We start from the raw sequence: 15,850 nt of genomic DNA, 5'->3' as shown, positions 1-15,850 counted from the left end.
AGGACAAATCGAAAGAAGATCAATAAAATGGCACTCGACGAGATGAAACAACAAATTGGACATGAGAAAATTGGGTAAGAAATTGTCTGGAGTCCGTCACATGGCAAGGGAAAGCGTTTTCATTTTGCAACTGGCTTCTATTGAATTATTCAGTGGTCGCAAATTCAAGTCTGGAATTGGTATTTGTAGACGGGCGGATTGTAACGCGTGAAACGAGCTTTTTCTGATTGATTTCGACGAAATTAATGGAACGTTTTTGTGGAAGTGAGTCTGTTGGAATAAATGAGGTTTTCTGTCTGTCATAATGGAATGTCGTTATTGTACTGAAACGAAACTGGATACACATACATTATATGCATGTGTCCCTTATGATCCAGCACTTTTTTATTTTTTGGATCAGGTGTTAATTTGTGAAAAAAAATATCGAACTCAAATGCTTCAAATATTTTTTATTCAATGTATATCTCATATATGAATTGACAATCATATTACATCATAACAAAAAATGAAATATATACGAAGTGATACATTTATTATTTGTTATAATAGTGGCAATATCATTTATCAGATAATGGAAATGTGTGCTGGAGAGAAATGGGTTACTGAACTTTTTAAATCCTCTCCTAAGCAAAAATTGCTTTCGTCTTCAACTTTTGGTATTAATAATATTTATTGTTTTCTTTAGGACATCCTAATATACATACATTATTTTAAAAATGTATAAATAAATGACATAAATAACAAAAATGATGATATGATAGAAGGGAAAAAAATAATAAAAACCATTTTTCAATGATTCCAAAATGGTTTCAACATGAGGATATACACATAATAAGTATATTACCAAACAAAAAAAAGAAAATCAAGGATGATATTTTATATAGTCCATGAGTTTTTTTTTGAATTGGAAAACATTTATTGAATCTTTCAACGAAAGTGGGAGTTTGTTATACTCAATGAAACCTTTATAAAATGAAGACTTCATCGTACTAGTCAAATTAGTTCGAGGAAGGTGGAATTTTTGGGAGCTACTCGCTGATGTTAAGTGGTTATGGATTTGAGATTTATATATACAGAATTCTTCAAAATGAGTTGGAAGCAAGTTATTTGTTAGTTTGAAAATGAATATCATTGGTAACTCGTAGAGTTTCTGGGAAACAGACAGCCACTGCAATGTACTTAACAAGTTTGATATACTAGAATACCTATTTTTTGTAAAGCCGATACCTCATTTTGGTCAAATGAGTATAAAAGACTAGCACAATAATCAAAATGGGGTTGGATTATACAATTATATAATGTAATATTTGAGTACATCGAAAGCTGAGATGAAATTCTTGAGAAAAAATAAATTTTTTCAGTAATTTTTTTATATACATAATCAAAATGAGCATGAAGAGATAAAGGATTATCCACCATGAAACCTAAGTATTTGAATTCACTTACGAACTCTACTACATCACCTGCAATTTGTAATCTTATGTTGAGATTGTCGAGTTGAGTTTTAGTTTATTGTGATTCATGTACTTGAAATTCCTTAGTTCAGTATTGATTTGATCAGCTACTGTTTCTATATCATCTCCTGAAATTGATAGCAAAGTGTCGTCTGCAAAAAGGTTCATGAAATCACAACCATGGATGGTATCTATATCATTCAGGTAGATTAAAATTAATATAGGTCCCAAAACATTCCCCTGAGGTACCCCGAAAATGACATCGTGAGATGATGACACTGAATCCTTTATTTTGGTTACCTGTTTGCGTTGTGATAAATAATCAGTCAGTCATAACAAAACAGGTGCCCTGATATTAATACCTCGTAGTTTATTTAGTAATATGTGGCGATCAATTGTCTCAAAAGCTCTTTTAAGATCTAAAAATAAGGCTATAATATAATGTCACTTATCTATTGATTCTTTCCATTTTGATATTGTGACTTGTAATGCAGACTCACTTAAATGGTGTTATCTGAAACCTGACTGATATTTTAGTAAAATATCATTATTTTCTAGATATTCAATGAGTTGATTATAAACTGCGAGTTCTAATATTTTTTCAATACAGGGCAAAGTATTGATTGGTCTAAATTCCCAGGATTTATTTGTGTTAGATACATCTGAAAAATATATTGTATAGTGGTATGTTAGTAGGTTGGGATCAGATAGAATCTGTTATTTTCCGAGTATTTTTTGTTTTTTGTTTCACTATCAATTCAGGTACTTTGAAACCTCATTTAACCTATGTCTTTTTTCAAGGACAGAACACAATCACTACAAGAAAACCCTCAAGTCGCTCTAAGTTCGTTGCCTGTGCGGAAGTAACGATTCATGTTAGATTTGTATTGACTGGAGATCAAATTCATTCAGATAAATGATCTCACATACACGCAGTTCTCCAAAAGAAAGATTTCTTAAGTAATGAAGTTCGAGATGTACTGAGTTGAACCTCAAAACGATGAGCAGCCACAGTTCATCGCTTATTTCTGATATGTACCGCTCTTGGTGGAATCGAATGTGCCAAGACACTTGAACACCTCCCGTGAAAGTATCTAGCTTTTTTCTGGATGGAATCCAGAAGCTTCACGTCATGCTCAGGAGCGTAGCTTCATATATGAGAAGAATACTAAGAAATGTTTCAAGCCTTTGAGGAGCAGCCTTCGCAATTCCAGCCACATGATTTTTCCAAGACGGATTGTTTTCATTTTAACCCCCAACAAACTTATCGAAGTAGAAAGGGGATATCAGACATACCTTATTTTATTCGGTTCTTAGACATTTATCTTTTTGGAAAAAACCGATGCCTAGGTTTTCGTGGCATTTGATTGAACCTGGTTACTTTCCCAATTTGAAATCACCTCCAGATCCTCATTAAGATTTCAACCTGCTGATGCCGGTGAAGATGTGCATATGCAGCCGATGTCCTGGAATTCAAATGGAATAACGAAACAATTGTGCTGTCGTCAGCAAAAAACTATATTGGATTCTTGTTTTTGACTTCAATGAGACGTTGGAGATAATATGGATCCCTGGGAAACACCATCGATCTTTCAGGAAGCTGGAGAGCCATACACAACAATTATCCGACAAGCAATAGGATCTCGAAGTGTGGTAAACAAACCCTCATGCCACACACATTAAAAGACCTTAGAAATATTAAGCGCAACAGGTCTTGAATCTCCATGTTTCTCGATTGCGTCATTCCAAATATGGGTGATATACGATGGAAGGTTACCTGTTGATCTTTGTGTCTGAAAGCCATATTGATGATCGCTCAAGATGTTGAAGCCTTCCATTCAAGGATATGGTGGTTCACGGCTTTCTAAATGATTTTTTGATATCACTGATAGCAAAGCATTTGGTCTATAATTGTTTGAAAGATTTTTTTGCCAAATAATATATCGGTTCATATTCTTAAAATGAAATAAAATTTGAAGAGTTCATTCCCAAAATTCATCGGAACGTGAGTGCTGTCAAATCAAATATCCGTTAGAATTTCACCTTAGTACAAAATTATAAGGATATATTTGCAGCCGTACTTGTCATTTTTAATTTTCTCAGTAGTTTTTCTAAGTAGTGCCTAATAAAGTGAATGTCAATGAGTTTGGAATTTTCAACAACGAGTATTTTGAAAATGTCTTCATTTTGAATCATAGAAAAACGAAGATTTGGACATTTTCCGGTACAATCGCTTTCCCTTTGAATATTTATTTAGAAACAGCTATTGACAAAAATTCACAACTCATTCAAGAAATAGTTTGTTGTGAGATTTTCAAAAACAGTTTCACAGAAACGCAACACGTGTTTCTCTATACAATAGCTTCTTCAGGAGCATCTATACTTGAGTCTAGTCACGTCTGCAGAAGCTATTGTATAGCGAAACACTTATTTCGCTATACATGTTTCCCCTGTTCGGTGAAAATCTCACAATAAAATGTTTCTTGAATAAGCTATTCAGATGTTGTATTGAGCAAAAATACTCATCAATATGATAACAATTTCATGATATCGTTTCAGATTTGCCAGATGAACAGACAATCCAGATTATGAAAAACACATTTGACGATATACCAGAAATATATCGAAATCAGAGGGATGTTTTGCGAATGATTTTCATGTTGGGTAAGTTTCATTCATAGTTTTTCTATCAAACTTTCGAAGGTATCTGGAAATTTGTCATGTACTATACTAAACAATTTAAACAATGCATTTCTCACTTATAATGTGGCCTTTCCCTATGTATCTAGACTTATCTGGTCTATGCAACTGATAATGTTGAAAGTGTTCCTTGTGGCGAATTACTATAGTCGGCTTAGTTTGACCAACATACTTGTTTTCGCAATCCTCACAGTTAATTTCGTGAATCTCAGATTTTTTCTTTTCATTTTGTCTTTCAGGTTTACCAATACTTACAGTTTTGAAACCCATGTTTACCATTTTTCAGATGATTTCGAAAGATTGAATATCGAAAAATGTGGACGTAGACATAACATTTTTATCAACTTATTCAGATCATCCTCAAACACTTCAATCAATTATTATAACCATTATCAGCACGAAATCATTCGAAATTAAAGTACTGCGCCATCCAATATATCGCACAAAAGCCCCCGGATTTAAATAAACTCGAGCAAAAAAACGCAGTGGGTTATTTGAAAAATTAATTAGTCATTAAATCTGCTACATAGTATGAAGCGGAGCTTGAATATGAAACCTAATTAGTTTTAGATTGATAGCATGATAGCTTTTATAATCAGATATTCACTTGCATTCAACGAAGCCTCACAAAGGTTTTTTTGCTCATTGCTTTTTCGTTTTTTAATTACGTTACTTGTACGAATGAAACAAACAATTAAATTATGAGAAAGCAATCTCAGATATTTCGTAGTTGTATGTATGTGCGTGAGGTAGGTTACGTTAACTTGTCAGTGGTGGAGTGGATATAGAAAAATATTCAAATTGGTGAAGGTTATTTACAAAATTATAATTCTATTGAAACTGTGTAGAAACTATGAAGTGTATTTACGTGTAAGAATTTCAGTTCAACTGTGGAAAATTGGTGTTAGATGTGGTCATCGAGGAGACTATCGGGCCTCTTTCTAAATTAATTGAATCGGTATATGTATTTTGATTTTTTTTAAGGGAGGTTTTTTAACTAGTGAGATCTTAAGGGGTGCTATTATGTTGTCTTCCTTGTTCATAGTTTATTTGCTGTGTGGAAAATGGGCGACTAAATTCTTATGGGAGGTGAACCGCTTCGTTACCTAACGCGTTACCTTACGCCAGTTTGTCTGACTTCCCTTTCTCTCACGCATACGTCAGCAAAAGTCAGGCTACTTCTCTCTCGTCGGACAGACGAACAGTATTTAGTTTGCGTTGGACATGTACTGTTGACAGTATTATATAAATCTAACATGCAAGCACGTAGGGAAAACCCGGGCAAAGCGAATATTGTCTATAACTCCCAAATAGTTCATTGGACGGCCGCCGTGTTGTCATAGCAACGGTCGCTAGTTGTCGCCCCGTGCGCGGTAAACACGTCGGGACGACGTGTTTACCGCGCACACAGAGTGTGTTTTTGGAAAAATAATATCAATTTACAGGTGTTAGTGTTTCGTTTATAACTATAATATTATTTGCGACATGCTCTTTGTTATGAGTAGGATTTGATGCATGATTATGTAGCTTTCATTTATCCGTAGACAACGAGTTTAGATGCTCCAGTTTTTTAGTAATTTAGGATAACCTCAAAAATGTACTCGAAGGGCAAAGCGGATTGGGCAAAGTGGATACCGTATTCACTTTGCCCGGTCATGACAAGTTATACAGTTTAATGGAATTATGTACTTTATAGCGTTTTTTTCCATTGCAGATGGTGTATAAAAATAAAGACAACACTAGAGAATCGATTAAAAGGACGGTAAAAAAATACGGGCTAGCTTAGGCTACATTATATCGACATGTCAAATGTGGAATTGCTTCTCCACAGTTAGGTCGATTCCGTCCCATATTCACAACTGTCATTGGCTGTTTAATGCAGCTGGTAGCTTAAATTTCTTCCACCTTTTTTAGTTTTTGATATAAAGAAGATGCAGCCAATACTTCTTGATGGAAGTCCGCCAGGGACTCAAGGAACGTGTACTCCCAATGGTTGGACATCAGGCGAAGTCTTCTTGAATTGGATGCACGTTTTCGTAGAGCAAGTGAGGCTTACATCAGACGAAAAGTTCCTGTTGATACTATACAATCACGAAAGTTACAAATATTATCCTGCACTTGGGTACGCAACCAAGAAAAATGTGGTGATATCATCCACACTAATCACAAAATGCAACCGAAGGATGTTGCTATATATAGCCCACTGAAAACGTATTTTAAAAGGGAAATCATTAGTTTAAAGAATCTTACCCCGGCCGCATCATTAACCAGCTGCTAGCACCAGTTTTTCTCAAAATTGCGGTGGCCATCAACGCAGTGCATGCGTTTGAAAGTCCCGGAGTTTGGTCTTTGAACAAGCATGCTTTTGGTGATCATCATTTTGCACCAGCCGATATACTTGCAGGCACATTCAATTTGAATACTCAGTCAGAAACTTTGCCCCCAACGGAAAGAATTAATTTGCCCGAGTCCATCATTCACGCGTCTTCTTCGAATGAATCTCAGAACAATATTTTTTCAATATGTTCCTTCAATTTAAAATGCTTATTTATTCATGAGTTCAATTTCTTTGTTTGTAATAACTACAATAACTAGCATTGTAAAAAAAATGTCAATTTTAATGTTGAGTTCCATGACGAATAATGTTGTTCGCTTTGCCCTAGTACTGAGTCCACTTTACTCGGGGTGCTGGGCAAAGTGGATATTCATGCCATTGTTGAAAACTGGCCTTATATCTAATAGTTTAGCTATTATTAAGAACAAATATTAGGTATTACATTTTGTAAGTTCAAATGAAGACACAATATAAATATTCGTTTCAATTTCCCCAGTTATAACTAAACGACAATGATCAAGGAAAGCCTAAGGTATTCACGTTGCCCGGGTTTCCCCTAATATTTTTTTAGCATGTGAAACTTGGCTTTAAAATGATAATACTAATTTTGTGTTTGTATCATCATTCAATCCTACAAAAGCAACAATTAGCTTACGGTAGCCATAATATATGTACATACACAAAATAATCAGTAAAATATTTTAATAATAAATATTTTCATATATCCCTGACTTTTCATTCTCCAAAGTGTTGTTTTCAGAATCAATCAACATGAGCCAGAAGGCTCATTTTACGTTCAACTTTGTGAAAATGCGATCTAATTCGTCAGTATATCTTGATTCAAACGGAAGGATAATGAACTTTGGATCAATGTCTTTTCGAAAGTCGAAAATTTACGAAAGTTGTCCCTAAGTTCATTACTATATCATGAAACTGAGATTATTCCTGTTCACTCTTCGTCTAATCGTGGTATTCATATGAAAAAAATCAGCTATTTCATTCTCATGCTCTGGCAATTCTGCGAAATTAACCTCTTCCGAAGCTTGTTTCTACTTCTCCGAGATATTTATTTCATAATTTGGATTCAGGAAAATATGTTGTACGTTCATAGTTTCAATTATGATAACACTGGAATTCCTAATTTCATCAGTTCGAACTTCCATTAGGTCTCTAAAAAAAATCTGTTAAGGTATCTAATATGATTCCTTTATGATTCGAAATCTATGAAGGAACAAATGAAATTAGAATTAATAGCTGAAATATCAATATATATCAACCAAAGAAACCTGAAATGAAAATACAATGAAAAGAATAAAATAAGCAAGATACAAAATGGAAATGGCTACAAAGAGAAATGAAATAGAATGAAAATAAGCAAAAATCAAAAAATTAAAAAAATTTAATAATATTTCAAACCAAGTTACTTCACGATATTTCGTTTGTTAGTATCCACAATCGTCACTGGGTGATGACTGGACTATCCTTTCGAGAGATGAATAAGTATAGGTCATTCAAGCGCTTTCACCTACCCCCTCTTCCCTTTATCAGCTTCACCGGTTTAGCGGGAGTCGAACAGGTTTCTATATGTTGCGTATCTCTACGCTAGCTTGGTTGTAGAACATTTATGCAGCTTCTTTGAATTTCCTCCCAAACCAGTCTTTCTCCTTGTGGATGATCTCAGCTTGGTACAACTATGATGATGAGTCCAAACGTGGTCTGAAGATTTGCTGGTTTCTCCTCGTTGTGTGTTTTTTTTCATTCTGTAAATTCTTGACTAGAACTTAAACAGTCAGTAGAAAATAATCCATTTGTATGATCCGGATGTCACGCAGGTAGCTATAGACATCCGGGTCCAGGAAATAATACAAATACGGAGGTTATCGAGTGTCTTCATATAAATAACGAAGTTATTGATCGGACATAGCACTCAAAAAGGTGGAAAAATATTGACACGTGTTCCGGGCCTTTGGTCCATCATCAATATGGTGCAGTCAAGTGTAAAGATGGGCAACACCTGGTTACCAGGTGTTTCATTTCTTCCTCAATAACTGCATCAGAACAAATCAGAACAACGAAATAACTCATAGAACTTCAAACGGAATCTCAGCGTGAATATTTCAAATGAACTACTTTTTGGTAAGCAGACCATGAAAACGCAATTATCCAGCCAGTTTGTTATTTTCGTAATCATAAAATTCAACTTCTGAGAAAACGTATTTACATATAAAAAGGTTTCTAAAACTTCAATAAATCGATTCTCACTGGAACTTAACACTAAGAATGTGTTGCAAATGTTGTGGTTTGGCAGATTATAATGTTACAAAATACAAAATGTGATTTTGAAAGTGTTGATTCGGTGTTCGAACCAATTTACGCTAATTGAGAGTCCACATTCGAAAATAAAGTGGAGAAATTTATGACAGCCTCGTAGACGTTTTGCAATGATTTCAAAGGATGTTCCGCTGCTGGACCACAGTCTCTCAGTAGTTCTAATTAACTTGAACATTTTCATCGTAAATTGTGAATGGAGACAATTTATGCAGAGACACAATAATAAAATGGAACCAGAATAGCTTCTATTAATTGACAGAAAAAAGTGGTCTAAATTTAGATGATAGTTTACGATCATAATTTATCAACATTTCGGAATATTCAGTTTATAAATAGAGGAATGTGTGGAAATTTCAAATTATATCTTTACTGGCAATACAATCTAGATGGTTATCAGATGATCTATACTGGAGGAGAACTCAACAAAAATGATGGAGTTATCATGTATGTGAAAGATGATATCAAATATAATCACACTGTGTTAAGTATCGCTGAGTGCAGAACAATACAAACTGAGCTGAATATAGAGCATCATCCAACTCTTATTACTGCACTGTATAGATCTCCTTCCACAAAGGCAGAAGACTTTGTTACCAAACTCCAAAAATATCTAGAGGAAACAAAGAATCATAAGTCAGATAATCATATTATTATTGGGGATATGAATTTAGATATCAACAAAGATATAGACGTAGTTTCTGATTATTTAAACCACATGAGTGCATATAACTTCATCTCTATGATAAACAAAAATACCAGAATACAAAAAGAGTCAAAGACATGCATAGACCATATATTTTTGAGAGCGCGCAAATATATACACGACGCATGTACCCCGGCAATTTATGATACATGCATAACAGATCAGAGTACCTTACTAATGATTTCAAACGGAAAAATGATGTCAACATCCAAACTAACTAGAGTAAAACATTACGTACAATATGAACTGGTTAAACAAAATATTAGAGAACATGACTGGTCTTTCTATACTAATCTACAAACTACGGATAAACAGGCCAAATATTTAAGTGAAACTCTTAAAATAATGATTAAACAGAATACACTGAGTAAGAGGATACGAAGAGAAGAAAACAAAAGGAAAAAGTGGATTACAGTGGGAGTTGTTAACTCAATCAATCATAAAAATGCATTGCATCGGGTATACATATAAAAGGGATTCTCGAAACAATACGAAATGGAAGAAATACATCGAATATAGAGCTCACACAAATACACTCATAAAATTGGCAAAACAAAAGTTTTACCAGAATGAAATAAAAAAATAGCCAAAATAGCGCAAAAAAACTCTGAGAACTAGTTTACAACAGCAATAAATCTAAAAAAAACACCGCAATTAAAGAAATACAATGTGAGGACGGCACAATAACTCAAGATAATAACATCAAAGCAGATATATTCAATAAGTTTTTCGTGAATGTAGAAAAACAGTCTGCAGATAAAATAAGTAACCTCACTACGAATATTCCAGAACAAACTCCTAATACAAATTCATTCTTCCTTACATCAGTTACTGATAGCGAGATCAGAGAAATAATATACTCTCTTGAAAAATAGAAAATCGCCAGGACATGATGGTATCAGAGCAGAAGAACTCAAGGAAATAGCAACTGAAATCACACCCTTACTAACACTTTTAATAAATAATATATTTCAAACCGGTCAATGTCCAAACACGTTCAAAAAATCGATAGTCAAAAAAGGAAAAGGAAGTAGTCAGTAACTACAGGCCAATATCTCTTGTAACAAGTTTCAATAAGGTATTCGAAAAAGCACTGAATTCGAGGATAACTTCATACATTGATAAATATAGGCTTCTTTCTTGCAAACAATATGGTTTTAGAAAAGGTCTCCTAACTAATGATGCAATTGCTGCACTAACAGGGGAAATAAACGGACACATAGATCAAAGACGGCCGGCATTATGTGTATTTTTAGACTTAGCAAAAGCTTTCGACACTGTTGACCACGATCAGTTGTTGGAGGTATCAAATAAATCAGGAATACGGGGCAAAACACAATAACTTTTCAGAAGTTATTTGGGTAGCAGAAGGCAAATAGTGAAAATAAACAATACTCTCAGTTCTGAAAGAGAAATTACTTATGGTATACCACAGGGTACTGTAATTGGACCTACATCATTTTCACTATATATCAATAGCCTACTTACCATGAAGATAGATGGTTCCATTTACAGTTTTGCAGATGATACGGCCATGATATATACTGATGATAATTGAGAAAAATTGAAAGTTGAAACCCAAATCAATGTATTGAAATACTGGTTTGATCATAAGTCACTCACAATCAATTTTGAAAAAACAAAATTTCTACCCTTTGCAAGCTACGAAAATCAACTACCCAACTGTAATGAATTACTAATAAATAACCACGGGAAAACAAATAGAAGTCCTAAGAACAGATCATTAAATACCTGGGAGACATAATTGATTCACATCTCAGATAGAATGAACATATTGACGTAAGAACTGAATCATTGAGATGTTTATTGTATAAATTCAAGTACTTGAGATCCATTCTCGATATAAATCACCTCAAAATAATATACTACGCATTAGTACAATCTAGGCTCCAATATGCGATACTCTTTTGGTGTGGCATATTAGACATCCACCTGAAAAAAGCTGAGGTATTACAAAAAAAAATTATTAAAATTATGTACAATAGAAAGAATTACTACCCCTCTAATTATATTTTTAGAGATTCAAAGCTACTTGATGTACGACAGTTATATTATATAATATGATATTGTATATTTTCAAAAATAAAACATCTCTTCAGCAAATCGGTCATGATTATAATACTCGCACTAAAACAAAAGGCAATGTACAGCTAAACGCAACAAAAAAGTCAATTGGGCAACACTCTTACAAATACCACAGTGCAAAAATGTTCAATTACTTACCTGATCTGTACTAAACATACATTCATAAAATAAATAATATTAACCTGATGAAAACCATCTTCGAAAAGTATGTATATATTATTAATAGAGACATTGTTCATGATATACTCATGAATAAATGAATAATCCTCGTGTGTACTTTAAAATAAAATATCTAATAAAATATATATATATATATATATCTATATATATATATATATATATATATATATATATATATATATATATATAAATATATATATATATATATATATATATATATATATATATATATATATATAACAAACCTTTCTTTTTAAAAAATTAATCATTCATTTGTGTCTTTTAGTCTTAGTTTGATAATAAATTTTTTCATCGCCTTGTTTAAATGTAAAATCAATTCTGCACAACAGTTATGCATTGCGCAACTAAAGAATTCCCACGCACAACTTCAGTTTTAGTGGGTTTCTCCATGTTTGTTTGTATTGTTTTGTTTACATGTTACTATCTTGCGCTGTTGTATATTTATAAATGAACATTATTATTATATTATTATTATTACTGGCGAATCGAACCGGCTTCGGGTCGGTTGATGCTTTAATTTATTAACGCGACTTTTTCTCTCGCGGCTGGCGCCCCGGTTGGAATTCACAAAAATCCTTTCCTATTCTGCACCTACAACATAAAACAAACCTACATACAAAATTTCAGCCTCCGAAAATATAGTGGAACGGAGAAACAGTGGTGAAAATGTAATTTTCATATGTAAACGCGTCCGTTTTATCCTCAAGGGAGCTCTTCAGTTGGAATATTTAAAAATCATTTCTCATTGCACATCTACAACATAGAAAAAACCTACATACAAAATTTCAACCTGAAAATATAGCGGTACGGAGAAACAGTGATGAAATATAATTTTTATATGTAAACGCTTCCAAATCGCTTTCAAATCGGAAAAGAAAAATGTTCAGAAGCCTTTTTTTCTAATGATCCAAATCAGCAAAAACCGAAGTGTTTGTACAAAAAAACAGATTTACTTTTCAAATGATGAAAAGTCAAACAGGAACCTCAGAAATTGCATTTCTAGTTATTGGGAAAAGTATTCGATTTCTAGCATTTACTTTCATTCATTTTACCTGTTATTCACTAGAGATACATCAATTTTGTTCATGTACTAAATTAAAAATAGATTACACACTGTATAAATAATTAATTAGAATTTGTGAGATAGAGATCTTTTTTACTTTCCATATCACTTTTTTCATTACAGTTTGCTTTGGATATGACATTACCAAGGTGAGGTATTTCGAAAGTTTGTCACCATCAACATCCATCAAAATTTTCTCTTTTTTTTTCATATAAATATCAATCATGAAACGTTTTGAACTTTCAATGGAACTCTGGTTCCACGGTTTGAAGTCCTGCAGTTTGGCCGTCAATTCAATAAAATAATACAGTTTGCCAGACAAATTGAACCAAGCGACAGCTGCAGGCTCGTATAATCCTAAAATTGTTGAAATTTTAATTTTTGCTGCTAGTAAATATTTGGCAATATCTCTTCTCATTATACCTTGCTTTGCCTTTTTAAACGATAAATAAAACATTTTTTCGTATTTTCAATATTGAATGTATAGGGTCTGGGTAAATTACTAGTGGGTTTTTCAAATGCCCATTTATATTCTATGAAAGGTGCATGCCCAGCCAGACACGTAGTTTTTCCTGCCACTAGTACTTTCTTGATTGATTGATTGATTTCCTTTGACCAAATCGTCTCACTCCAAAACTTTAACTTTTACCACCAATCATACCTAAGGCTAGGACCAGATTTGGGCAGACGGGGCAACTGCCTCGGGGTCCCCACAAGAGAAGGCCCCCCCACAGTGAAAATAAAAAAAAATATGTAAAAAAAATTTGACGTGTCAGTAACTTTGACATCTTTCCTTCCGAATTTTTTTTGCATTTTCAATGAGAATACTTGCACAAATATAATAAATATTGTTATCGATATATCACTTTTACTATCAATTTTTATTTTATTCATTTTATTATATTATTTATTATTTTTATTTATTTTTATAGAGCATTTCAGAGGCAGTATTTTTCTAATATATAATTAGTAATTTGTACTTATGAGTTTAGGAGAAATAAAATAAGTACAAAAATTCAGGGATTATCAAAATGTATTCATTGAACATTTATTCAGGGTGATATTCGATTTGGGTCACCTCCAACTGAGATTTCAAATACAGACTTGTATATGATGGAATTGGCCGATACTTGATAGAAATCCATAAATAATGTATTCAAAAAACGCAACACGTGTTTCGACATACAACGGCTCCTTCGGTTGTGTCTTTACTGACTAGCCATTGTATGGCGAAACACGTGTTGCGTTTTTTGTAAAATTGTTAATTGAGAATCTCACAATTAGGTATTTTTTGAATACGTTACAGACTGGTATTTCAAATAACAATATTTCGATTGCCAATGTTCAATGATGAAAACTTTTCGAATGATGACACTCTGTATATTCATATACGGTTTTTCAGTATCCGAAAATTTCGAAAATATGGAAAGCATATGTCTATATTTAGGAAGTATTTGAATGTTCATTTTTTCTAATCCGAAATTTCGACTTTTAAAACTCCAAATTCTGAAGGGTTAGTGAAACAAAAAAATCTGTCAATTCAGGAATGTGGGCTTTTACAGCTGACGTATTAACTGTTTCAGTTGATACATCAAGAAGAGTGCTCCAACCACGCCATTGAAGATGATTGCCCAGTTGCAGTCGAAACGTTGTTACCAAAGAAGACCACGGCAAATCCCGGAAACCAACCAAAATAATCTGGATTTGAAAAATGTTTGGTGAGCAAAATTTATTTTTTACTGTCTACAAACAAAATATCACTGTTCCGTTCTTTCGTCTCGTAATTGTATATTAGTAGTTAATTTTAATCGAAAGTGGCGACAACAGGCGGTGATTTGCGAGAATAAAGAAACTATTCGGAATTTAATTAACTAGACGTCCCTTCCTAATGAGGCAATTAGAAAAAAATGTTTCGTTGGTCTGGCTACATCATTTCGTACAACCAAATTATTTTAATTTTGTGCCGATATGCATGAACGTCACCAATTAAATTTTCAACAAACAAAAAATAATGAGGCAATTATCAAGTATTATGAAAAATAATGATGTCAAGATAAAATCTGAAAATGATTGCTAATAAGCTGTTTAGTGAAAATTCAATTAGAAACGACCCAGGTGGCAAACGAACAATTTGTAAGATGACTTGTATCTACGTTCCTATTAAAGAGTTGAGGTTGATGAATCACGTAACGTTACAATGTGGGCTTTTTAACTTCATTAAAACAAACCTCTTGATAGAAGGTTTGTTTCATTTTGAAAGTTGTTCAGAAAACTTATGAATTTTTCCGAATATCATGTTTTTTAGAGCAAGTTTTCACCACATGACGATATTTTCAAAATATTTTGTCGACAAATTGTTGTCTGGCTTGCCTGTAAAGATAGAATAATTCACTAAAAAATAACGAACACATTTATAAAGATTCACCGTCGTAGAACTTTCATCCTAAGAACTACAATAATAGACAAATATCAAGCTATGTGCATTCATCTTAAAAACTAATGAAAATACATATATTCAACTTAACAACTATTCAGGATACTTCAAATCATCCTAACAACCAGATGAAAACAAATATCAAAATACCTGCTGAGACATGAGAAATAAAACTTTCTTTTTTTTACAACTTGTATTTGTAACTAAGGACATTTTCAAACATTAATATATAAGTTTGAAAATGTCCTTATAGGACGAAACTGCAAAACAACAGAAGGTTTTATTTCTCATTTTTCATGAAGATCTCCTAACACTTAGTAACGGCTACATCTATCAATTTATCAAAATACATAAATTTGTTGTAACCATTAGCCAAGAAAGTTACATACATTCATCAAATCAGGTAATTTTTACCATTCAGGTGAATTTTAGCAGAGACAAACTTCAAGCAATTTTACCAACGAAAGATATTCACTGTTAGAGAACAACATTTTCGGTTATAATATTATCTCAAACAATGTGT

General features: G+C 33.0%; 1 long non-coding RNA gene across 2 annotated transcripts in view; it reads left to right on the top strand.

The window, feature by feature from the left end:
• Positions 1–15,850, top strand: part of LOC111512405 (uncharacterized) — a 165,921-nt gene that overhangs the window by 123,562 nt on the left and 26,509 nt on the right. For both annotated transcript variants that reach the window (XR_012467820.1, XR_012467819.1), the window contains exons 2-3: positions 4,014–4,118; positions 14,477–14,611. This is a non-coding gene — a long non-coding RNA (uncharacterized lncRNA). The remainder of the gene's footprint in view (positions 1–4,013; positions 4,119–14,476; positions 14,612–15,850) is intronic.

The sequence above is a fragment of the Leptinotarsa decemlineata genome, unplaced genomic scaffold (genome assembly GCF_025532065.1).
Source record: "Leptinotarsa decemlineata unplaced genomic scaffold, Ldec_3_MD MMD2_tig00026354_RagTag_RagTag, whole genome shotgun sequence".
Classification (NCBI taxonomy): domain Eukaryota; kingdom Metazoa; phylum Arthropoda; class Insecta; order Coleoptera; family Chrysomelidae; genus Leptinotarsa; species Leptinotarsa decemlineata.
The sequence above is the reverse complement of the archived record's forward strand: the minus strand, read 5'-3'. Positions and strand labels throughout refer to the sequence as shown.